The 24,171-nt window shown below is 40.0% G+C and overlaps 2 protein-coding genes across 5 annotated transcripts in view; one reads left to right on the forward strand and one right to left on the reverse strand.

The window, feature by feature from the left end:
• Positions 1-14,650, reverse strand: part of SNAP23 (synaptosome associated protein 23) — a 35,300-nt gene extending 20,650 nt beyond the window's left edge. The window contains exons 1-2 of one of the 3 annotated variants that reach the window (XM_036841847.1): positions 14,537-14,640; positions 13,024-13,086 (exon numbers count right to left, since the gene is read on the reverse strand). The gene's annotated coding sequence lies outside the window, so the exon portion shown is untranslated. Of the gene's footprint in view, positions 1-13,023; positions 13,087-14,536 lie in introns of all 3 variants that reach the window. The other 2 variants (XM_036841848.1, XM_036841846.1) reach the window with 2 other exon arrangements.
• Positions 14,651-17,528: 2,878 nt separating this feature from the next.
• The window catches only part of ZNF106 (zinc finger protein 106), a 61,224-nt gene continuing 54,581 nt past the window's right edge, over positions 17,529-24,171 (forward strand). For both annotated transcript variants that reach the window (XM_036845121.1, XM_036845123.1), the window contains exon 1: positions 17,529-17,656. The gene's annotated coding sequence lies outside the window, so the exon portion shown is untranslated. The remainder of the gene's footprint in view (positions 17,657-24,171) is intronic.

Consider the following 24,171-nt stretch of genomic DNA (forward strand, 5'->3'; position numbering starts at 1 on the left):
ACCAAGAAAAGAGATTTATAAGATTGGAGAAAACAAGGACAAGGAATAAATTCTAGACCCTAATTCATAAGCATAATATCAATTCTTAGCCTTTCCTGAGACAGATCTTCCAGTTGGCACATATTCACAGTAAGTGTAAATCTGTGGAAACATTTCTGTCCACTAATTGATGATCACCCACCCCAACCATAAAAGTATAGAAATAATACAGTGGAAAAATTTGTCCTAAACTGCTAAAAGTTGTTTAGAGAAAAGGCCCTTGCTACGGTTTGGCTGGGAAACATACTTCACATGATGTGGCAGGAGTGGGCTCTAATGGAGTCTGAATAAGTTCTTAGTACTTTCATGGCAAAATACTAAGAAATGGATAAAAGAGGATCCCATAAAGAAGCAGAGAATGTAGCTGTAATTGAGAATTAACAACAGCTCCATCCTGGAGTACAGTCAATCTTCTGTCATAGCCCCTCACCTCCAGTGTATTCTTGTTCTCTAACTTTTCTAATGACATTCAGCTCTGTCAGGGATTCAAAGAAAATGTATGAAATGAGAAGCCATTTAAATGAAAGTCTGGGACTTCCCAGTTGGCACAGCAGTTAAGACTCTGCGCTCCCAATGCAGGGGGCCCGGGTTCGATCCCTGGTCAGGGAACTAGATCCCACATGCATGCCACAACTAAGAGTTCGCATGCCACAACTAAGGAGCCTGCTGGCCGCATCTAAGACCTGGTGCAACCTAAAATAAATACATAAATTAATAAATAAATGAAAGTCTGTAGGATTTGCTTTAAAATAATTAGAAGTTGGGACTTCCCTGGTGGTCCAGTGGTTAAGATTCCACACTCCCACTGCAGGGGGAGCAGGTCCGATCCCTGGTCGGGGAGCTAAGATCCCACATGCTATGTGGTAAACAAACAAACAAACAAACAACAAATGTGGGGAAATGGGTGGGAGTATAGAGGATGCAAAGAATGGCCATGATTGCTGAAGCTGGGTGAATAATACACGGAGGGTCATTATGCTACTTTCTCAACTTTTAATATGAAAAAACTTAAAAATATACAAAAAATATTTTAAATGGCAGCTAACTTTTTAATAATCTTTACTCACCATTTTGAAAGTCTAGATAGTGGGAAGGGGATTGAGAGGACTCTAACTACAATAGTTGATATTTATAAAGCATTATACATGCAAGACACTCTTCAAAGAAATATTAAAAAAATATAAATACACACACACATTCATTAATCCTTACAACACTGTCTTAGTCCATTAAGGCTTCAATAACAAAATACCACAGACTGGGTATTTTAAAAGTTCTTGTAAGGGCCCTCTTTATGATTTAAAGCACCCTCACATGGTGGGAGGGGCTAGGAGCTCTCTGGTGTCTCTTTTATAAGAGACTAATCCCATTAATGAGGGTTTCACCCTCATGGTTTAAGCACCACCCAAAGACTCTACCTACTAACACCATCACATCCAGCATTACGATGTTAACATATGAATTTTGGAGGGGAGGACATACAAACATTCAACCCTAGCAAACACTGTTTAATCCCACATTTTACAGATGTACAAACTAAGGAACAGTGAGGTTAAGCAACTTTTGCAAGTAGAGCCAGGATGAAACCCAGGAAGATTGCTCTAGAGCATGTGTTTTCAATTACTATTATGCATATTAGATGGAGAGCAGAGAACCACATTATCAAGTCGTTCAAATCTGTAGCAGTTTTGCCCAAAGAAAAGTACAGTTGACCCTTGAACAATGCAGGGGTTACGTTAGTACTGTAGTAGGTATTTATTGGAAAAAAAAAAATCTGCGTGTAAGTGTATCCACCCAGTTTAAACCCACTTTGTTCAAGGGTCAACCTGTATACACATGAAGTCCCTGTGAGACAGGAAGGGGGCTGGGCACAACCTTTAAAAGAATGGCATTGCCACTGAGGACACAACATAAACTGGTTACATAAACTGGTTAGGTCCAAGATGGCGGAAGAGTCGACTTCCACTAGACCTTGGGCCTCAGTATACGCTCATCATAATACGTCAGCAAGCTAAATGACACATCCACAGGTGCCATGACAGTTCCGAGGCCGACCATAAAAGGCCAAAAAGTGGGTGGTGGCCCAATTCCTGGAAATCCCTGCCCCTTCCTCAAAATAGCTGGAATAATCTTCCCACTCATTAGCCTATGAAATTACCCACCCCTGTAAAAATTGACAACCCCATACCTTGGGGCCCTCGCCTTCTGAGATGGCCCACACTCTGTCTATGGAGTGTGTATCTCTCCCTGAATAAACCTTCTTTCACTTTACTATGGTGCTCTTGAATTCTTTCCTACGCCAAGCCAAGAACCCACACTCCGGCCCTCCCAGCGACTCACCTGAGAGCTGGGACATGACCATCCTCTCGAGTCCCACTTTCTTTCCTGCAACACCTGCCTTCTGTTTTTCAAGTTGCAAGTCTAACTCCATGCTTAAAGCACATTTTAGAGCAGTGATTCCCAGCCTTGGCTACACGTTATAATCACCTGATGAGCCTTTATAAATTTGGAGGCCAAGGCTGCAGCCCACACTAATTAAATAAGAATCTCTGCGGGTGGGAGCCAGGCATCAGTCAGTTTTAAAACTCTCCAGGTGATTTCAATGTGTGGCCAAGGTTGAAAACCACTGTTTCAGATAAAAGTTTTTGTTTTTTAATATACAAACAAGTACTAATGGATGATATTCTCCCTGTTACAATTCTCGTACCTAATGGAGGAAAAACATAGATAGAGGCTAACGACACAGGACAAGAACAACTTAGGCTTCAAAAAGTTAAACACAGAACTACCATGGGATCTAGCAATTTCATTCCTACATATATTAGAAATGAAAACGTATGTCCACACAAAAACTTGTACACCAATGTTAAAGCAGCATTATTCGTAAGAGTCAAAAAGAAGGAAAAAACTGAGAGGGGGATGAAGATGGCAGAGTAGCATGACGTGGAGCTCACCCTCCCCAACAAACACATCAAAAACACATCTACAAGTGGAACAATTCTCAGGGAAAACTGCTGGAAGCTGACAGAAGAACTCCTATACAACCAAAGCTACAAGAGAGATCTCCATGTAACGGAGTAGGATAGAAAAAAGGCTTCAGGTCAGGATCTGCAACCTTGGGAGGGATCTGGAAGGAAGAGAAGGCCTGCACGGGCAGACTCTCACCCTGGGGAACAAGCAGGTCAAGCAACAATCTGGACATCCCAGTCCTGGGGTCCTGCGCAAAGGAGAAAAGCCCTGTTGGCTGCTGGGAGAACCACTATGACAGAATGAAGGGCTGCAGAAGAATAGACTCTACTTGAGAGGAGTGCACATGTGCTGGCCTGCCAACAATCAGGGAGAAGAGAGCCTTGCACTGGTAGCTGCCCCATCCTTGCAGATCCTGAGTTCAAAGGTGGTAATAAAAATGCTAATTGAATTAAGAAAGATTATCAATAGAAATGCAGGTCACTGTTACAAAGATCTAGAAACTATAAAAATGAACCAGTCAAAAACAGATAATTCAATTGCTGAGATAAAAAGCAATCTGGAAGCAATGAATAGCTGACTAAATGACACAAAAGTAAGTGATCTGTAAGGTAGAATAATGGAAATAACCCAGTCAGAACAAACAGAACATACAACTCAATAACAACAACAAAAAACAACCCAAATGGGGCTTGCCTGGTGGCACAGTGGTTGAGAATCTGCCTGCCAATGCAGGGGACACGGGTTTGAGCCCTGGTCTGGGAAGATCCCACATGTCACGGAGCAACTAGACCCGTGAGCCACAACTACTGAGCCTGCGCGTCTGGAGCCTGTGCTCCGCAATGAGAAGCCGCGACAGTGAGAGGCCCGCGCACCACGATGAAGAGTGGCCCCCACTCGCCTCAACTAGAGAAAGCCCTCGCACAGAAACAAAGACCGAACACAGCCAAAATAAATAAATAAATAAATAAATAAATAAGTAAAAATTAAAATAAAACAAAAAAAACCCACCCAATTAGAAAATGGGCAGGGACTTCCCTGGTGGCACAGTGGTTAAGACTCCGCGCTCCCTCTGCATGCCACAACTACTGAAGCCCACGCACCTAGAGTCCATGCTCCGCAACAAGAGAAGCCACCACAATGAGAAGCCCACGCACCACAACAAAGAATAGTCCCCACCCACCGCAACTAGAGAAAGCCGATGCACAGCAACGAAGACCCAATGCAGCCAAAAATAAATAAATAAAATAAATTAATTAAAATAATAATAATAAAAAAAAAGACTCCACGCTCCCAATGCAGGGGGCCCAGGGTTTGATCCCTGGTCAGGGAACTAGATCCCACATACATGCCGCAACTAACAGTGCGCATGCCGCAACTAAGGAGCCCGCCTGCTGCAACTAAGACCCAGTGCAACCAAATAAATTTAAAAAAAAAAAAAAAAAAAAAGGGCAGAAGGGACTTCCCTGGTGGCTCAGGGGTTAAGAATCCGCCTTCCAATGCAGGGGATGTGGGTTCGATCCCTGGTTGGGGAACTAAGATCTCACATGCTGCGGGGCAACTAAGCCCATGCACTCTAGAGCCTGTGTGCCACAACCAGACAGCCCACACGTCGCAACTACTGAGCCTGTGCACCACAACTAGAAAGAAGCCCACATGCCTCGACGAAAGATCCCACACAGTGCAAGGAAGATTCTATGTGCCACAACTAATACCTGATGCAGCCAAACAAATAAATATTGAAAAAAAAAAAGGGCAGAATATCTAAATAGACATTTCCCCAAAGAAGACATACATATGGCCAACAGGCACATGAAAAGATGCTCAACATCACTGACTATTAGAGAAATGCAAATTGAAACTACAATGAGGTATCACTTCACACTGGTCAGAGTGGCCATCATCAAAAAGTCTATAAATAATAAATGCTAGAGAGGGTGTGGGGAAAAGGGAACCCTCCTACACTGTTGGTGGGAATGTAAATTGGTGCAGCCATCGTGGAAAACAGTATGGAGCTTCCTTAAAAAACTAAAAATAGAGCTACCATACGATCCAGCAACCCCACTCCTGGGTATGTATCTGGAAAAAAACGAAAACTCTAATTCAAAAAGATACATGCACCCCAATGGTCACTGCAGCACTATTTACAACAGGCAAGACATGGAAGCAACCTAAATGTCCATTGACAGAGGAATGGATAAAGAAAATGTGGTATATATATATACACAATAGAATATTACTCAGCTATAAAAAAGAATGAAATATTGCCATCTGTAGCAACATGGATAAACCTAGAGAATATTATGCTTAGTGAAATCAGTCAGACAAAGACAAATACTATATGATATCACTTATATGTAGAATCTAAAAAATAATACAAATGAATCTATATACAAAATAGAGACAGACTCACAGACATAGAAAACAAACGTATGCTTACCAAAGGGGAGGTGGGAAGGAACAAATTAGGAGTATGGGATTAACAGATACAAACTACTATACATAAAATAGATAAGCAATGAGGATTTACTGTATAGCACAGGGAATTATACTCAATATCTTGTAATAACCTATAATGGAATATAATCTAAAAAAAATAAATAACTGAACCACTATGCTTGTACACTCAAAACTAACACAGTATAGTAAATCAACTATACTTCAATTTAAAAAGAAGTAGGGAAAAACTCAAATGTCCAGGACTTCCCTGGTGGCACAGTGGATAAGAATCCGCCTGCCAATGCAGGGGACATGGGTTCGATCCCTGGTCTGGGAAGATCCCACATGCTGTGGAGCAACTAAGCCCATGTGCCACAACTACTGAGCCTGCGCTCTAGAGCCCGTGAGCCACAACTACTGAGCCTGTGTGCCACGTGCCACAACTACTGAGCCCACGTGCCACAACTACTGAACCCGTGTGCCACAACTACTGAAGCCCACATGCCTAGAGCCTGTGCTCCACATCAAGAGAAGCCACCGCAAGGAGAAGCCTGTGCACCCCAACAAAGAGTAGCCCCTACTTGCCACAACTAGAGGAAGCCCGCGCACAGCAACAAAGACCCAACGCAGCCAAAAATTTTTAAAAAACCAAAAAAACAAAAAACAAAAAACTTGGGACTTCCCTGGTGGTGGAGAGGTTAGGAATCTGCCTGCCAATGCAGGGGACACGGGTTTAATCCCTGGTCTGAGAAGATCCCACATGCCGCGGAGCAATTAAGCCCGTGTGCCACAACTACTGAGTCTGCGCTCTAGAGCCCACGAGCCACAACTACTGAGCCCACGTGCCACAACTACTGAAGCCTGCACGTCTAGAGCCCGTGCTCCGCAACAAGAGAAGCCACCACAAGGAGAAGCCTGCGCACCGCAACGAAGAGCAGCCCCCACTCGCCGCAACTAGAGAAAGCCCATGCACAGCAATGAAGACCCAACGCAGCCAAAAATAAATAAATAAATAAATAAATTTATTAAAAAACAAACAAAAAACTCAAACGTCCATACAATGGAGTATCATTCAGCCACAGAAAGGAAGTTTACATGCTACAACATGTATGAGCCTTGGAAGCATTATTCTTAGTGAACAAAGCCAGATACAAAAGGCCGCATATTGTATGATGCTATTTATATGAAATGTCCAGGAGAGAGAAATCCATAAAGGCAGAAAGTAGATTAGTGGTTGCCACGGTTAGGGGGACGTAGGACTGACTACCAATAGATATGGGGTTGTTTTGTTTGGGGTGATGGAAATGTTCTGGAATTAGTGGTGATGGCTGCACAGCCTTATGAATATGATAAAAGCCACTAAATGGCATACTTTAAAATGGGGAATTTTAAGTTATGTTAATAGTATCTCAATAATATCTCTCAGTTTTTCAATAAAAAACAAAAAAAAAGACTTAAGGTTGGAGAAAGAATAGTCAAGTAAAAGAAAAGAAAGTATGAGTAAGAATTAAAAGGAAGATAGGAAGGAAAACATTAATTTTGTAGCTTTTCTTATGCTAAACAAACTATTTTCTGCCACAGTGTAAAATCTAAGTTAGAGATTTAGTTAAAATAAGTGATAGTAGTTATAGAGTAGGCACCACTGAAATAAAAAACATATTTTACATTAAATTAATCACATTTCTTCTCCAGGAAGAAAAATGGTGGTGGAAAATAGGGTAGAACAACCACATTAAGAAATACACCTGATGCCCTTCTTCAATAACTTCTTCATTCCAACTTCTTGGAATTCTGTAAACATGCCTTTCTGTATTTTTAAAAGGGAAAAAATTCCAAGTTTTCTTTTTTGTAATGAGAGAAAATTATTTTTTTTAAACTGGTACTCCTGGCTATTATTAATAAGTGTGCAAGAGAAAGTGAAACCTAAATAAGGCAACAAATTCATTATTTATATGTTAGTATATCTGAAAACACTGACTTTTTGGAAAAGACTTAAAATGGTCATTATACAAGGTTAAACACTATAATTCTCATCAATAAATCTTAAGGCTACGTAAAAAACTATGTACAGTTTAAAAACTAAAGGCCAAAAATGTAAAGGTCCACCCTATCTTAAATTACATGGAATAAAAATGTTTAAAAAATTTTACAGGTGATTTTTTAAAAAATAAATTTATTTATTTTTTTAATTTATTTTTTACTGTGTTGGGTCTTTGTTGCTGCACGCGGGCTTCTCATTGCAGTGGCTTCTCTTGTTGCAGAGCACAGGCTCTAGGCACGCAGGCTTCAGTAGTTGTGGCTCATGGGCTTAGTTGCTCCGCGGCATGTGGGATCTTCCCCAACCAGGGCTCGAACCTGTGTCCCTTGCGTTGGCACGCAGATTCTTACCCACTGCACCACCAGGGAAGCCCTTTACAGGTGATTTTTATTTGCCTTATACAATAATGTATTTTCTAAATTTTCTGTAAAAATCACTTTAACATTAGAAAAGTTACAAACATACACTGGTTTTGTAGACAGATTTCGGAACACTCTAGAACTTTGTTAACAGCAAAAGTCTATGCTATAACTACAAACCTTTGATTGATAATAAAAAACTCTAAAAGATAAAAAATGTTGCAAGCTCCAATGACAAAAGAAAAATTGATATAATAGTATTCTTCAAGCCCAGGTTATCTATGGGCATTTCAATTCTTACTCCTATACAATTAAAGTTTACTTGACCACTATTTAAGAAAATAAAATGCTGACTTAAAAAAAATCAAAACTCTCAAAAGATAATGCAATACATACAAGAAAAATTTAAATATCCCTATTCTTTGGCCTTTCCCACTTTTATCAATTTAGAAGAAAATCACAGATATAGGCAAAAATACATTAGTCCCAGTATTATTTATAGTGTTAAAAACATTGAAGTGGTCTAAATAACCAGTGATAGAGATTTGACTGAAAAATTATGGTATAACTACATGATGGAATGTTATTCAGCCATTAAAATTTATTTTTGAAGATGTGATATTCTTCCATATTTAATTTTGATCAAATACATATACATGGTTTGAGACGTCGAACAGTTCTACACCAATAAATAGCAGTTCCCCTGACCTTCCTCTTCCCCCAAACCAACTCCTGCTCCCAGGACCCCAGAGGCAAAATTTTCAACAGTATTAGTTATTTTAGTGTTTAACTCCCAACTTCTAAATCATGCTTATAGTGTTGTTTCTTGATATTTGCCAATTTTGGGTATCATCCACTGACTTTCTACAATGAAGATATTTAGCTCTTACACCTTCCCATCCCCTCCTAGTTTTGATGTTTATCCTCACATTATAGACTGGTTGGCTTATTAAATTCTTGGCTGGAAATCATAAGTTCTAAAGCAGTGAAGAAGTATATTCACCTTTGTCTATCCCACTCAAATGCAGATGACCATAAAATCCTTCCAAGAATACTTCTATTAATCCCAAGGAACCCAGGGTTCCATGGAACACCATTTGGAAAACACCAGCCTACAGAAATTTCTGCTTAATTAACCAATTATGTGTGAACAAAGTTTCCGTTTAATTCTCATCTCAGAGAATTATCTCTAAAGAGAAATAAACCTCAGAGATCATCTAGTCCAACTTTTTTATGCTAATAGAATAAAATGCAACTCTGAGGCTTCCTTTACACAGTCGTTACTGGAAAAGTGGCAGGTGGGGGGGTATACTTCTTGGAACAGACTTGATGGTAGCTGAGAAAGAGAAAGCAGAGGAGTGTGGTCATACGAGGGCAAGCGAGACCGAGGTCCAGCTGAAGAGGAAAACTATAGGCCAGGGATGTCAGAAGAGAATTGGTAAAAACTACCATGTAGCTATGGTGACCTCCCCAAGGGAGCTGAACACTTCCTTTTGCTGACAGAGAGCAAGGAGGAGTCAGCAGCCCACCTAGTCTGAAGGTGTGGAAGAAAGGAACCCTGGTCCTAGAATTCATCTCTCTCAATACATTCCACAAACATTTTTCAAGCATCTACTATCAAGTAAGGGAACATATTTTGATGCCAAGAAAATTACCTTTGTTTCTTTTGCAATGTTTATTTTATGCTACCTGCCTCCAAATATATACAGCTTTCCTTTTCACTTAAGTTTTCTAATTGTTTTATGCACATAAATTCTGCCTCTCTACAAGACTATCCTCTTCCTAGCCTGAGGCTAAGACCATCTGAAATACTGTCAAGGCCTAGTTGGGTTGAATATGATTTCAGTTATAATTCTCCTGTGACTAAACCTTCTACATCCAGATAAGGTGAGATAATTTAATAAATTGTGTTGAATGAGCATAATGTAGTGGTTCATAACACAGACTCTGAGGTCAGATCGACCCTGAGTTCATCCTAGCCCCGGTACAATTTACTTAACATATTCAAGTCTCAGTTTCCTCATTCGTTAGGATTACAGTTCTTCCTCTCAGGGCTGTTTCAGAAATAAAATTAGTTAAGGTATATAAAGTGCTTAGCACAGCGCCTAGCACAGAGCAAAGACTCATGAAATGACAATTACTAATGAACTGCGCATTTTCGCTCATGTTATTTGTTAACGTCCTCCGTGGCATCTGACTCCTGGTATCAAAATGTTTGAGAAGCTAATCAGAAAGTTTCCAGGTAAACTTAGAAGCAGAGGCAAAATACTTGGATGGTTGGGGTGAATATTTTATTCAGGCTATTGGAAGCCTTGCCAATCATCCCTACCTCACACGTGGTATCTCATGTTGTGAGTTATTAGGTGCCATTCTAGGCACCTAATAAAGTACTAGTATATGCAAAATGCACCTAAGCAGCTCTTTTTTTAAGACTCTTAAACATGAGCAATGGAGAATAAATGGAAAGAACAGAAAAAAGGATTACAGAGAACGAAGTAGAAATTCAGATATGAACCATCACTTACTGCATAAAAGAATTTAGTTTCTCTTTAGAAATATATTTCATTCATAGATTCCATTTTTAATATGGAACATTAAGTGTTCACACACAAAGAAGGAAGGAAGGAAGAAAAAATGTTCACACTTATACTCACAAAGTACAGATACATGGTATTCCAAAACACTCTAAACATTCTAGGTTAGGCCAAAAAGAATACACGCTCTGATTAGGAAATTTAATTCTTCCTGAAAGCATTTAGATGAGATGAGAGTCGTATTTATGTTAGGGTTCATTTCTTCCTTCTAATTCCCCCTATAGGAACAACTTTAGCAATTCTTATACCAAGGCCCCAAAGCTATGCAAATGTAAGAAGTACACCTCTGAATCATACCTATTAAATACATTGGTTTCAAAGACCGCTGAAGCATGTGAATCAAGACAGAAATCATACTACTGAGGGAGAAGGTACCACTAAAGATCACTAACCAAAAAGATCAAAATTACACTTCAGTTTTACAGAAGCACCTATTATAACTTAATTGCTTGATGTCCAACACCTAGTTTTCAAGTCCTGCTCAGTCTTGGAACTTCTGCAATTCTACTCTAAGTGACCAGGATATAATCCTGGGGAGGAAGATCTAGGTGTGATTATAATTAATTATATTGACCACGTCTAAAGGAAAGGCCGTGAGAACAGAAAAGGGATGATCTATATGAAAGATAAGAAGGAGGCTCAAGAATGCAGCAGTCATTCCCCAGGGAAGAGAGAGACGCAGTCTGGCAGACCTAAGTATGGTATCTGCCAGGGAAATACCAAGTGTGAGGTGGGGAGGACTGGCATGGCTTTACCTTGCCTGAGAGAAATATTCACCTAAACCGCCCAAGTATTTTGGCCCTAATTCCAAGTTTACTTAGACGCTTTCTGGTAAGCTTCTCAAATATCCTGATATGAGGAGTCAGGTGCCACAGGCAGAAAACATAAGCATTCAGATCCCTGGAAAGGAATATCTCTCACAGCATATTGAATGGCATTCTTGTTTATACAAAAAGTAATACGGTGTAGTGGTTAAGTGGCCAGTATTTGGAGGCATAATGGTTTCAAATCATGACTATTGCTTACTTAACTTCTCTGTTCTTCAGTTTTCTCATTAAATGAGAATATAATGCTTACTTCAAGTGTTGTTATAAGGATTGAGTTAATTTATACAAAGCATTTAGAACCCTGCTAGAATGTAATGCTCACTAAAACTATTATAATTTTTCATAGTAATTATTAAACACCTCTCAAGATTGTGATTTGGGAATCAAAGCACAATCAACTCTAAAAAAATTGTGATTTTAGACTATTAAAGAAGTGCCACAGGGAATTCCCTGGTGGTCCAGTGGTTAGGATTCAGTGCTTTCACTGCTGGGGCCTGGGTTCTATCCCTGGTCAGGGAACTAAGACCCCATGAGCTACACCGCACCGCCAAAAGGAAAAAAAAAGAAGTGCCACAACGTAGTCATGCAGGAATATAACGTGTGTATGTGTGTGCCTGTGTACAGAGGGGGCAGGATGGCTTTAAAAGGCAGGTAGGAGAGAGGTTATGAAGGGCTTATATCCTATGCCAAGAAGTTTGGATTTTATTTTAAAAGTATCAAGAGGCAGCCTAAAGGTAATCTCAATTGTCAAACCTTGTTAAAATAAATGTTAAGATTTTAAGATGAGGGAATTCCAGAAAAACATAGTGAACAGTGATTTAAATATTTTAGTAGCAATTCATCCTAAACTGAAATCAAAACCAAAATGTCAGTGACTTAAAGGACTGCAAATGGAATCCCATCTCCACCCCCCAATATTACAAAAAGAACAGTAGATGCTGTTTCCTGGCTCCACAATCCACTTCCTCCAATTGTTAGACGCACTGGATCCATCTGTTCCAAGCCTCTACCCGCCCAAGACAAAGAAAAAACCAGTCCTTGTCATCTACTTCTCTGTCAATCTACAGACCTGGAAACAAAATATGGCACTGGAATAAAAAGTTCAGCACTCTTAGATGCAAGCAACATCATATATTATAAATGTTAACATATACATAACGCAGAGTACAAACACAGTTAAAAAACAGATTTCCAAAATATTTAAGACAGAGGAACACACAGGAGGAAAACAAAGCACCTTAATTCAGAGGAAACAAAACAAAAGGCAGCTGATTTCACAAAAATGTCAAAGAGCACACATCCTCTTTTTCACTTCTGCTATTCTAATCTACTTTCATCTGGTGAAACCAGATAAGTAAGTTTATTAGAACTGTGTCACAGTAATGAAGGCCATCATCACAAGGCTCACAGAATTTTGGAGTCCACTGGCCTTAGAGTTTAGGTAGTCCAATCTTCACTTTCTCTTAAAAATGAGTAGATTAGGCCCAAAGCAGTATCTTCCAAAGTGCAGAGCAAGAACAAGAAATTATTTTAGTTGTTATACAAGCAATACTTATGCACTTAATACTTATGTATTTATTATAATATGTACTAGAAAAAGTTATAAAATATAGCAAATCCGTGATTTCACAGATTGTCACTTTGGAAGAGGGTAATATTTAAAGGAAAGTCTATTAAAATTTGATGTAAAATAGTAACACAGATGATCTTCTAAAATGCATAATTTATGATGGTGGTATGGTTCATGCCAAGTGAAGTACCATAGCTGTCCCATGAGCAACAGGACCTGTTTGTTTGCTCTCCTCTTGGTTCAAGGTTGTGTCCTGAATGATTAGAAGAGATGTGACCTTTAGTTCAGTGAGCTTGTTACTTAAGTTGATTTAGAGTAAAAGAAACAAACACTAAGATGCATACAGAAATTCTACTGTTCGTAGGAAAGAGTATAATATTGTTAAGAAAATAATGGCACAGTAAGTCATTCCTATTCTGGAACTAAGATAACAGCAGTTTTCTAGTGCATACTCACATACCACAAGCACCTAAAAAAAGAACCCTAGCAACACTGATAAATATTTAAGTTGTAGGTTGTTATATGATCATTTTATTTACTTTCACATGACCTGTCAAAGGAGCAGGGTAATGTAAGAAGAGGTTTTTCTAATATCAATATTTGTTAATATTTATATGAATGTGTTTCTTCTCATTACCTCTTGCCAAAGGAATGAATGACCAGTGATCACTGGATGCGTTTGGCATCAACTTTACTGGTGGCAGAAATATTAATATTTTAAAATTTTACTATGAAATATTTTAAGATTAGATGTCAAAGTATTCTTGCTAATGATGTCTCATGAATTTCAAGTGTGGTATTTTCCAGGCAAGATAAGAAAGTGGGAGAACCATTTCTATCTGGCCATAGCTGCAGTACTTCACCCGGACATCTGAAAACCAGTCTTAAGGGCACCAGGGCAGATGGAGTAATATCACTCTCAATTCTCGAAATATCTGCTACTAAGAAGCTACATTATTTTCACAAGGCAAAGGGAACACTGTCAGAAGCTGCCAGTGTCCATAACTCTCCTCTCCCAATAGCCCCCACCCCTCCCCGAAGTAGATGACAAGTAGCAAAAGGCAAAATACTACCCCTTTTTCATCTTCTTTTCCCAACTTTGACGACTTTCGGTTTCCTCTAACTCCCATCTGCCTTACCTAGCATTGTGGTGACTAACAATGAAAAAAAGTCCCAGGTAAAATAGCACTTTCCAGGACTTTCCCCCCGCCCCCCTTACTCCGTGGAATTCGATCTTTTACCCACCCTTTCCTTCGTGTGTCTTCAGTAAAGCCGCGAGGTAAGAATGGACTTTCCTGGAGAGCATGGACTCTCCAATGCCATAAACCTCAGAAACCTTCTTCAAACAAGTAGTTCAGAGTTACCTGATCACTGTGGCCACCATACAGTCTATTAATCCCGATCGCAGCAACACTGCGAGGGTGGGAGGTGAGGGAGTGGGAGTTTACCCCTGCTAGCTTTCAAGGAAGGGTCCAGAGAACCATCATCTCTCCACCCTTCCTCCTCTGGCCCCTAGATAGTCTCCAGGCACCTCGCGTCCTCGATCCGGGCCGGACCTGCCCAGTCGGGGCCAGAGCGCCCGCTCCTCCCCTTAAGCCCGACGCCACCAACTTTTCAACCGTCACTATATACTCTTTCTCTTTGGGATTATGATCCCAATCTTCACCCGGCCAGCTCCCTCAGCCCCACTCCTGGAGACTCACCAAGCAGTTCCGGCCACTCCTCTCCGGCCGCGGCAGCTCGGACACCGGCAGGCCGGACTCCAGGCTGCGCCCCAGCTGCACCTTTTTTGCGCCTGCGCTCGCCGGACCTGCGCGCCTGCGCACTTCCCCAGCGCGGCGGGAGCGGACACACCCCTGCAGCTGGAGCCAATCACTGTGCGGAGGCTTTAAATCTCCTTGCCACGCAGGCGGAGAGCCCGGGGACTCGCCGGTTAACCGGATACTTCGAGTCCCTCGCGAAGGTGGGAAGTGTTCATACAGCAAACATTTACTGAGGGCAAACAGTGTGCCAGGCACTGTGCGGGATGAATGCTGAGAAAAAGAAGGCGAGTAGAATGCCTTCCCTGCCCTCTGTCTAGATTTGGGAGAAAGATATGTAAACAAATTATGGTGGACTGAATATAATGCTTGACATATAGAAAATCCGAGGCGCTGCTGGCGCACAATGAACTAAGCTTTTTATTCTTAGGGGTATCTGGAAGGGTTCCCGGAGGAAGTGACTTTTGAATCATGAAGGATAAGCAGGAGTTCCCCCGGAAGTCCGGGAGGGAGATAGAGATTTCCAAACTGTGGGCACTGGAGAGCCCAAGAAGAACATAGCGCCTTCTGGAAATTTCCTTGTAGTTCATCCTATTTAGAGGCTTAAAGTTCATCGTATATCTTCCGGTGAAGGGGGGAATGAGTCTTTAAAAGTTGGCAACGGCCAGATCTTGGAAGATCTTGCATTTTTGGACTAGTGAACCTGCACTTTACCATGATCACTGAAAATATTGAAGGGTTTTAAGCAGGTCCGGAAATGGTTCCAGGCACCTCTAAGAATAAAGCATAGTGCTGGAAATAAAAGAGTTTCAAAGGAGTTGTCTGTTCCTAAGGAGTCAAGGAAGATGAACCCTAAGAAATGTCTTTTCAATTTAGTAACATTGGTTATCTTAGTGAAAGCTATGTGGTGAAATGATGAGGTTGAAAGATAGATTGTACTAGTTTGAAGAGAGAGGAGATGCAGAAACGGGGACAAATTGTAGAATGCTTTTGGAGAGTTTGGTCTTGAAGGGAGGCTGGAAAGAGGATGACAAGGGGTCAAAGTTTTTTGTTTCTGTTTTTTTGTTGTTATTAGAATTAAGACAGGAGAAACTTAAGCATTATAGAGAAGATACAACTGAGAAAAAACTGTTTTAAAGAGAAGGGTTAGTCAGTAGGTAAAGATCTTGAGTGGGTAAGAGCAGAGGCAATCTAGAGCACTGTTGGAAGGAAAGGTCTTGGAAACAAGATAGAGAAGATATCTCCTCAATTTTAATGAGAGGAAGTATTTGTAAGTTTGTATGTTTAGTAACAGGAAGTTAAAGAATTTAACTTAACCATCTCATCTGATGGTCTCTGTTTTCTCTGTGAAGTAGGAGACAAGGTCACCTACTGATAAAGAGTTAGGAGTTTTAAGAAAAGTGGAGAAGATTTGGAATATTGTTGTAGAAAGTGATGGAGCAAGTTGACCAGAAAAAAGTAGTAGGACAGGTAAGTGGTGTTGAGGGCCTGTATAAGGTTGGAAAAAATGAACTCACCAGTTTCTGCCCTCCTGCGTGGCTTTCTTAAGCAGTAATCACTTCTTGAGGGTAGAAGTGGAGAAAATGAGTTCATTTAGGGTTGGGATGGTGGCTGGTATAATGCTGTGGTTCTCAACCAAGGATATTTTTGCTCCCCAGAGGACACTTGGCAAAGTCTGGAGATTTTTTTTCTTTTCCTTTGGGAGATATTTTTGACTATCAGGACAACAGGTGTGTATGTGTGGGAGGTGGGAGTCATAAGGGGGGTACTATAGGCATGTAGTGTCCAAGGATGCTGCTGCATATCCTGCAATGCACAGAACAGCACAAGTGTTATTTCCAAAATGTGAATAGTGCCAAGGTTGAAAAATGCTGATCTACGATTACCTTGATGCTCACCAACAGCTGACCTTGGTCTTCTACAAGCTTTCTCTTGGACTATGGCCCTGAGATTATAGGGTAAAGCAATTCTTACACTGCATGCCTTTAAAAGAGAGAATGGGCAGCATACCCCACACCTTGGTGTTTCAAAGACTTGTGATGTCACAAATACAGAATAGGAATAAGTTCCTCAATCCTCTAGAAGCAAATCTGGATTTACACATAGATGGAGGGAGCTGCTTACTTTGATTTGAGGCATTGAAGGTCTTGTTAAACATAGATATTATTAGAAGTTTTCAATAATATAGGAAATTCACATCATTATCAACTTTAATGTAACTTGGTTTATCTGACTAGTTTTAGTCACTAAAAGAAGATCCTGAGGGAATGGTTATGGGCTAACTTTAATGATGAATATAAATACATTGGTACTAATAAGAATATAATCATTGGTGTTGATGGATTATCTGCTTTGTGACAGGCACCATTCATGGACAGGCACTTGACCTATGTTTTGTCATTCACTCCCAGCAACACCCTGAGAGATAAGATATCAGTATCCTAATTTTAACTCTGAGTGAAGTGAGGTTCAAGAAAACTTGTAATTTTCCCAATATCACAAATTACTAGTACCTAGGTCAAGATTTGACCTGAGGTCTGTCTGTTCTAAAGCTCTTGCACCTTCCATTAAGTTTCAATAAGTTTTACAAGGAAGGCGTGGTTGGAAATTTAGCCACAACAGTTGCCACTGCCTAAGGGGAATGGTCGGGACTTAGGAAGAGAGTAGGAGCAAGAGGGAGGCCCAGAAACAGCAAAAAGAATGAAAAAGAAACGAGGGAGGCTGGTCACAGCACAGTCCGGTGCAGCGGATGAACTCTTCCGGCCTGTGGTCTTCTTCCATTCTTTTGCAGTAAAGCCTCTTTCCTCTGTGTCCGTTGTTCACTCTCGTGTGTTCAAATAAAGCTAGGTTATTGAGAAAGGCTGAGCGCGGAGGAAAAAAAAAAAGGAGCGCGACGGCGGCTCTGTGCGCCTGCGCTCTGGCGGCGGCGGCGGCGGTGCCAGGCGGGGAGCGGGTCCGGAGCGGGCCACCGGACCCGAAGCTGAGGGGGGCGGCTGGGGCGTCAGTGGGCTCCGTCGCCGGGGCCTCGGAGGCATGATGGAGTAAGAGGGTTCGGCTGTAAGTGTGAGTATCCAAGGGCCGGGTTGCGCTGAGGCGTATCGGAGCCCGAGGGTCCCGGTGGTCTGCCACTTTAGGGAGGATGTTGGGCTTCAGGACGCGGCAGGTCTCTGCTCCTGCGGGCTGCGGCGCCGGCGCGGCGGGTCGTCCCCTCTCCCAGAATCGGCGCGGGTTTACGGGCAGGCGGTGCTTCTGGCTTCGGGGTACAGGTTCTCGCGGGGGCGTTCCGGCTCTGCTCCTAGCTCCAGAGGGAAACGTGGCTCCAGAGGGAAACGTGGCTCCAGAGGCTTGACCTTTCGGAGAGGTCGCTGACCTCCTTCGTCCCCACCCCGGGGCTGCAGGAACCCCATAGACCCAGGTGCCCTTTATGGCCTACACGTCTCAGGCCACGGACACCTTTCCACCTCTTGTGACTGATAGCCTTCGTTCTTTTTCCTCCTTCCGTCTTCTCTCCCTGTGGGATTCGTCTTAATAATAGCAGCTAATTATGGAGCGCTTACTATGGGTCAATTTAATATTTAGTCCGAATCTCAGTGCATAGTTATAGAGAGAAAATGCTTTGCACCCCACTTCCCCTTCAACCTGCTCAATTTAATCATCTTTGAGAGTCAGATTAAGCCATCTTGTTGGGAAGTTTGAGATTTACATGGCTTTTAGCAATTTGGGACTCCCATCCTAGTTAAGGAAAGTTCTCTTACCTAGCAAATGAGTCTTTTTCCACCATAATGGTTTATATCAAATTTACTCAAGCCAAAATAACTTTTGAGCACTTACTAAGAGCCAAATACTCTTCTAAGCCCCATGGAAAATTTTAAAATTTGTTTTAAGCCCTGTTCTCAAGTGAGTGAAACAATGGACGATAATATTTAGATTCAATTAGGATTTATCTAGCACCTACTACACATGTGCCAGATACACTCAGGTCTGTCACAAAAAATTAATGAGATATTATAATGAAAGTTGGTTTTTTTGGAGCACATTTCAGATGAGGTCGCTGAGAGTTTGATGGTAATTTGCTCAAGGTAACCTAGCTAGGGTAAGTGGTGAAGTGGTGAAATTCACATATGATGACAAATCTCATCCTTTTCCTGTTACATCAAGTTCAATATTGTAAGCACTTCTGTTGAGAAGCAACTATACTACAGTTACAGTTTCTAGAGTTAACTATTGAGACTAGAAAATGATAGGAGCCTTAATTAAAGGTACTAGATCAGGTTAGTTCACAACCAATTGCTTTGATTAAAAGGAAGATATTTAAAAAGGAAAAACTGTGAGTGGTGATTATTGTACGTATATACATGCATAGAATATCTCTGGAAGAATACATAAGAAACTGGTAACAGTGATAAGTTGGAGGTGGCTGGGAGTCACCAGCCAGTGGGAGAGGAATAATTTTCTCTGTAAGCCTTTTTTTTTTTTTTTTTTAATGAAAACTTCTAAACATCCAGAAAAGTAGGAAAAATACTATTTTGAATCCCCTGTAAATCAATCACTCAGGTTTTCAAATCTGTTAATATTCTGCTGTATTTGTTTTTATTCCTGACATTTCACCCCTAAATACTTTATCGTGTTTCTAATACTAATGTGTTTCTAATAAAAAGAACATTTTTTTGCATAACCCTATATAATAATCACACTGAACAACAATAATTTCTATATATTATCTGACACTCAATCCTTATTAAAATTTCCCCAAATTATTCCTTTTTTTCTTTTTACCATTTTTGATCCATCTTCCAATCAAAGTTTGTGCATTGAGTTTGACTGTTATGTCTCTTGAAGTCTTTTTAAGTCTAGAAGTTACCTTTTTTTCTTTCCCTTTTCTTTTTTCATCATGACTCAAAGAACGTTGTAGGATTATCTGGATTTATCTGATTGATTCCTAGTGTTATCATTTAACATGTTACTACAGACTTGAAGGTAGAGGTAATACTTGATTAGTTTGGGTAAACACTTTGGGGACTATATCAAAGATAAGGCTGTGTAGTCTAGTTTTCCCCCTGATAGTGGTGCTAAGATTGATTAGTGGGTTCAGGTGGTAAGTCTGAGTCCTTCCTTGTAAAGTTGCATTTCACCCCTTGAAACCAGCTGTAAGCCCTTTTGTACCTTTGTAATTTTGAAACTTGTGTTAACTATTTAAAATACAAATAATTATCTTTAAAAAGACAAAACTCACTGCAAGAAATTCTCTTCTTTTTTTTTCTCTCTCTTTTTTTTTTTTTTTTAAACTGAAACCCTGATAACTAGGTGGCATTGTTCTCATAGAAGAGGAAATGAAGTTTGGAGAGATCAAAATTTACTTAAGGTGGTAGACACATTAGGTATTTTTGCTTAACTCCAAGGTCACGCTTTTTCCACCATATTTTGTAAACTATAAACTAGTTATGTAAATATAAAATTGTTATTACTCCTGGTAGTTATGCTATTTGTCCCTTTGAATCTTTTTAGACGGGTAATCAATATCTAATGAGATTAGACTTTTTGGAGTATAAGTAAACTGGAATTGATCTTTGTGGTGTGATAGCCTGTAATGAACCACTCTGAAGGTTCAAAATATGTGAAAGTCAAACTTTTTGATGATTTCTGGAGTTCCAAAAAAGTTCCCTACCTGGAACCATTATATAGTCTTGGTTCTTGGGCCTAAAGTCTTCTTTGTTTAAAAATATGAGTTAAAAAATTTTTTTTAATTTTAAAAACAATAATACAGTTGACCCTTGGACAACATGGGTTTGAACTGCATGGGTCCACTTATATGGTGATTTTTAAAAAATATTAAATACTACAGTATTGCATCATCTGTGGTTGGTTGAAATTGTATATAGGGAGGGCTGACTACAAATTATATGTGGATTTTTGACTGTGAGGAGGGTCAGAGCTCCTAACCCCCATGTTGTTCAAGGGTCAACTGTATATGTGTATTTTGCTTAAATTTTTGGAGCGTACAAAAGGATTTATAGTGAAAAGTAAATCCCTGATCCCCATGTCCTCAGTTCTTTTTCCCAGAGGCAATGACTGTTACTAGTTTCTTGAGTATCCCACTGGAGATATTCTATACATGTGTATATGTCATCAGGGTAAATTCTGACATTCATATGTAGAAGTATCTTAGTAGTATAACCTAAAATAATACTACTGTTGAAGGTTATACTCCAGTTTTTATTATGTTTCTGTTACAGACATCTTTGCTGATTTCATTCATTCAACAGATATTGCATACCTATTCTATACCAGATGGTGTGCCACGTAATGGGAATAAAATGGTGAACAAGACAGGCATTCCGGCTTGCTGTCATGGAGCTTACACTCTATTGGGAGAGGCAGTTATTAAGCAAATAATTATACTAATAACTAAATATAGCAAAGATTTAGTACCTGCTTTGTGCAAAACACTATGGACTTTGTAATTTATTCCTCATAACAGCCCTCTAACATTGGTACTGATATTATTTTTATTTTATAAATGTGGAAACTGAAGTATAGAAAAATTAAATTACTTGCTCAAGATCACATAGCTAGTAAGTGATAGAGCCAGGTTTCAAACCCAAGCAGTCTGGCTATATAGATCTTGCTTTCTTCCATTACCCTAATGCAGTGGTTTTCAGTGATGGTTTGGGGATCATCCCTCAGGGAGGTTTGGAAATTTGCAGGGGCGTTTTTGGTTTCAAAATAATTGGGAGGGTGACACTGAGTTTAGTGGATGGAGATCAGGGATGTTAGACATCCTGCAGTGTAAGGGACATCCATGTATAGTAAAAAGTTATTCCACATCTTGTGTCACTTTCAGATGTCCCAGAGGGTTTTTCATGTAGGTGAAAATTGTGTTTATGATTATCTGAGCCTAGAATCAAATTTGTTTTACGTATAAATACGCAGTATTATTATTATTATTTTTTTTTGCATAGAGCATAGTTATCATGTAAATCAAGAGACTGTGGTTTCTTTATTTCAGAAAGTTTATCAAGAGTTGGTCACTATTTTGGAAGGTCATATCACAGACAGCAATGTTATTCATGGTATTTTTATCAAAAATAAAATACCTATATCTGTCTGTATTTGTAATTGTCACATTCGTAGTCTTATTTAATATCATGCCAAAGCATTTATATGTTGAAATACATATTGTTTTATAATAAATTTTCTTTTTTATTATAGCTAGCACATTATTTTAAAATTTACATGTGTAAGTTGCAGTAGCTCTGAATTTCATTTCAGGAAGGATAAAGAGGTGTTATAAAATATTTACAATAAAAAGAAGGTGTAAAAATATCTTTAAAGAAAAAAATTGTATGGTGACAATTGGGAAAGCTGACTGAGGAGCAGACTGGGGATTCTTATAATAATCCCTCATATTTATGTATGAATGAAAATTCCCATAATGTTTTAGAAAAAAGGGTATTGGGTCTGATATGGTTGAGAACTGCTGCTCTACTGTCTGCCTCAGAAGTAGTCATAGTTGTGATAAGTGGTATAAAGAAGGTACTGGCTTTTAGGGGAGTAGTGTATAGTGAGGAAATACCTAGCCTGGGAGATCAGGGAGTGCTTCCTTAGGCAACTGACATTTGGACTGAGATTTGAAGGATGAGTAGTTAACTAGATGGAAAGGAGTAAGAGCATTCCAAAGAGAGGGACCAGCATAAGAAAAAGCCCTGTGGGAGGAGCATGTTAGGTGGGAAAAACTGAAAATACCATTTTGTCTGGTGCACAGAGATCAAGGGGGAAAGTAGCTCAAACCTATGTAGTACACATAAGCAAGGATCATATCAGTGGGCCTTGTAAGACTTGTTAAATATTTTGGTTTATGTCTTAAATAATTGGATGCCATTGAAGGGCCTTTAAAAGTGAGGGACTGGGCTTCCCTGGTGGCACAGTGGTTGAGAATCTGCCTGCCAATGCAGGGGACACGGGTTCGAGCCCTGGTCTGGGAAGATCCCACATGCCGCGGAGAAACTAGGCCCGTGAGCCACAACTACTGAGCCTGCACGTCTGGAGCCTAAACTCCGCAACAAGAGAGGCCGCAATAGTGAGAGGCCCACGCACCGCGATGAAGAGTGGCCCCCGCTTGCCGCAACTAGAGAAAGCCCTTGCACAGAAACGAAGACCCAACACAGCCAAAAATAAATAAATAAATAAATAAATAAAGCCAGAAGACCTCTAAAAAAAAAAGTGAGGGACTGAGGCATGAAAACATAAGTGTGTGTGAGAAAGGCATTTTCTTTGTACGGTTGAGGGACTCATAAATCGCATGTTTAGGTGGAGGTGAAATTGAAGTAGACTGGAATGCTGAGCCACCTCATGAAAGACAACTGCCATTCAAGAGTCAGTCAAACCCCAGCATACTTCATCACTAAGCCTAGGGCCTCTTATTCCATCACAGGATTGAGGAGTATGTCTTCTTTGATCAGCCCCACCTGCTTGACCATTGCCTGGAGTTATTCAAACACAGTGAGGGCTCTTAAAAGTGCAAGCATGGGAATCCAGTTCTGGTCATGACTAAGCTCCTCCTGCAGATAACAACTATTAAATCTGTGCAGAAATACATAAAACAACTAAAATCACTGGAGAGTTACCAAAAGCAAACAGATTCTGGAAGGTAATTGACACTTGGGGAACATAACTACAAGGAGTGATTTCTCATTTTCATGGCCCCAATTTGTGCCAGGTAGGATGGTTAAAATTCTGATAGTAAACTGCTAGTCTTTGTGATCTAAAGAACCAAAAATAAGGCTCAAGACAGTCACAGGTGTTGGACACTAAGAGGAGAATCCTGGAAAATAGAAACATCAAATTCTGTGAATAAACTCTACCCAAATCTTGGCACACTGTTGAGAACTATGCATGCGTGGAGCAGACTCCAAGAAGCCCAGCTCAAGATAAAAGAACTGAATCAAGATCTCATCTACCTGAGGAACAGAGTTTTCAGTTTGAGTCAACCAATTTATATACTTACTAGAACAAAAATAAATAAAAATTAAAATCAACACTCTTCAGGGGAATATAAAGGAATCCAGAGTCTCCACAAATAACAGTTATGTTTGTTATTTAATTTAACAATTAAATATTTACAGTAGTCAGGATATATTCCAAAATTACTCATGTATAGAGAATCAGGAAAATGTAACCTATTCTCAAGTTAAAAGACAATCTACAGAGACGGACCCTAAAGTACCCAAATGTTGGGATTAGCAGGAAAAGATTTTAAACTTTTATAACTATGTATTAGTAAAGGAAAGGAAAATGATGCAAAGGAAATGTGCTCATAAAGAATGAGTATGAGATTAAGAAAAGACCAAATAGAGATTCTAGGACTGAAAAATATAATTTTGGAAATAAACTAGGTGGGCTAAGCAGCAGAATGGAGATGACTGAGGAAAGAATCCGTGAAATTGAAGGTCAATAGAAGTTCAATGCGAGGAACAGAAAAAGAGTAGGGGGAAAAAAGGGCCTGAGAACAATATCAAAAAATCCATCACACATAATTGGAATCCCAGAATAGGAGGAGAAAAAATGGGGAAGAAAAAAGG

The sequence above is a fragment of the Balaenoptera musculus genome, chromosome 2, assembly GCF_009873245.2.
Source record: "Balaenoptera musculus isolate JJ_BM4_2016_0621 chromosome 2, mBalMus1.pri.v3, whole genome shotgun sequence".
Lineage (NCBI taxonomy): Eukaryota > Metazoa > Chordata > Mammalia > Artiodactyla > Balaenopteridae > Balaenoptera > Balaenoptera musculus.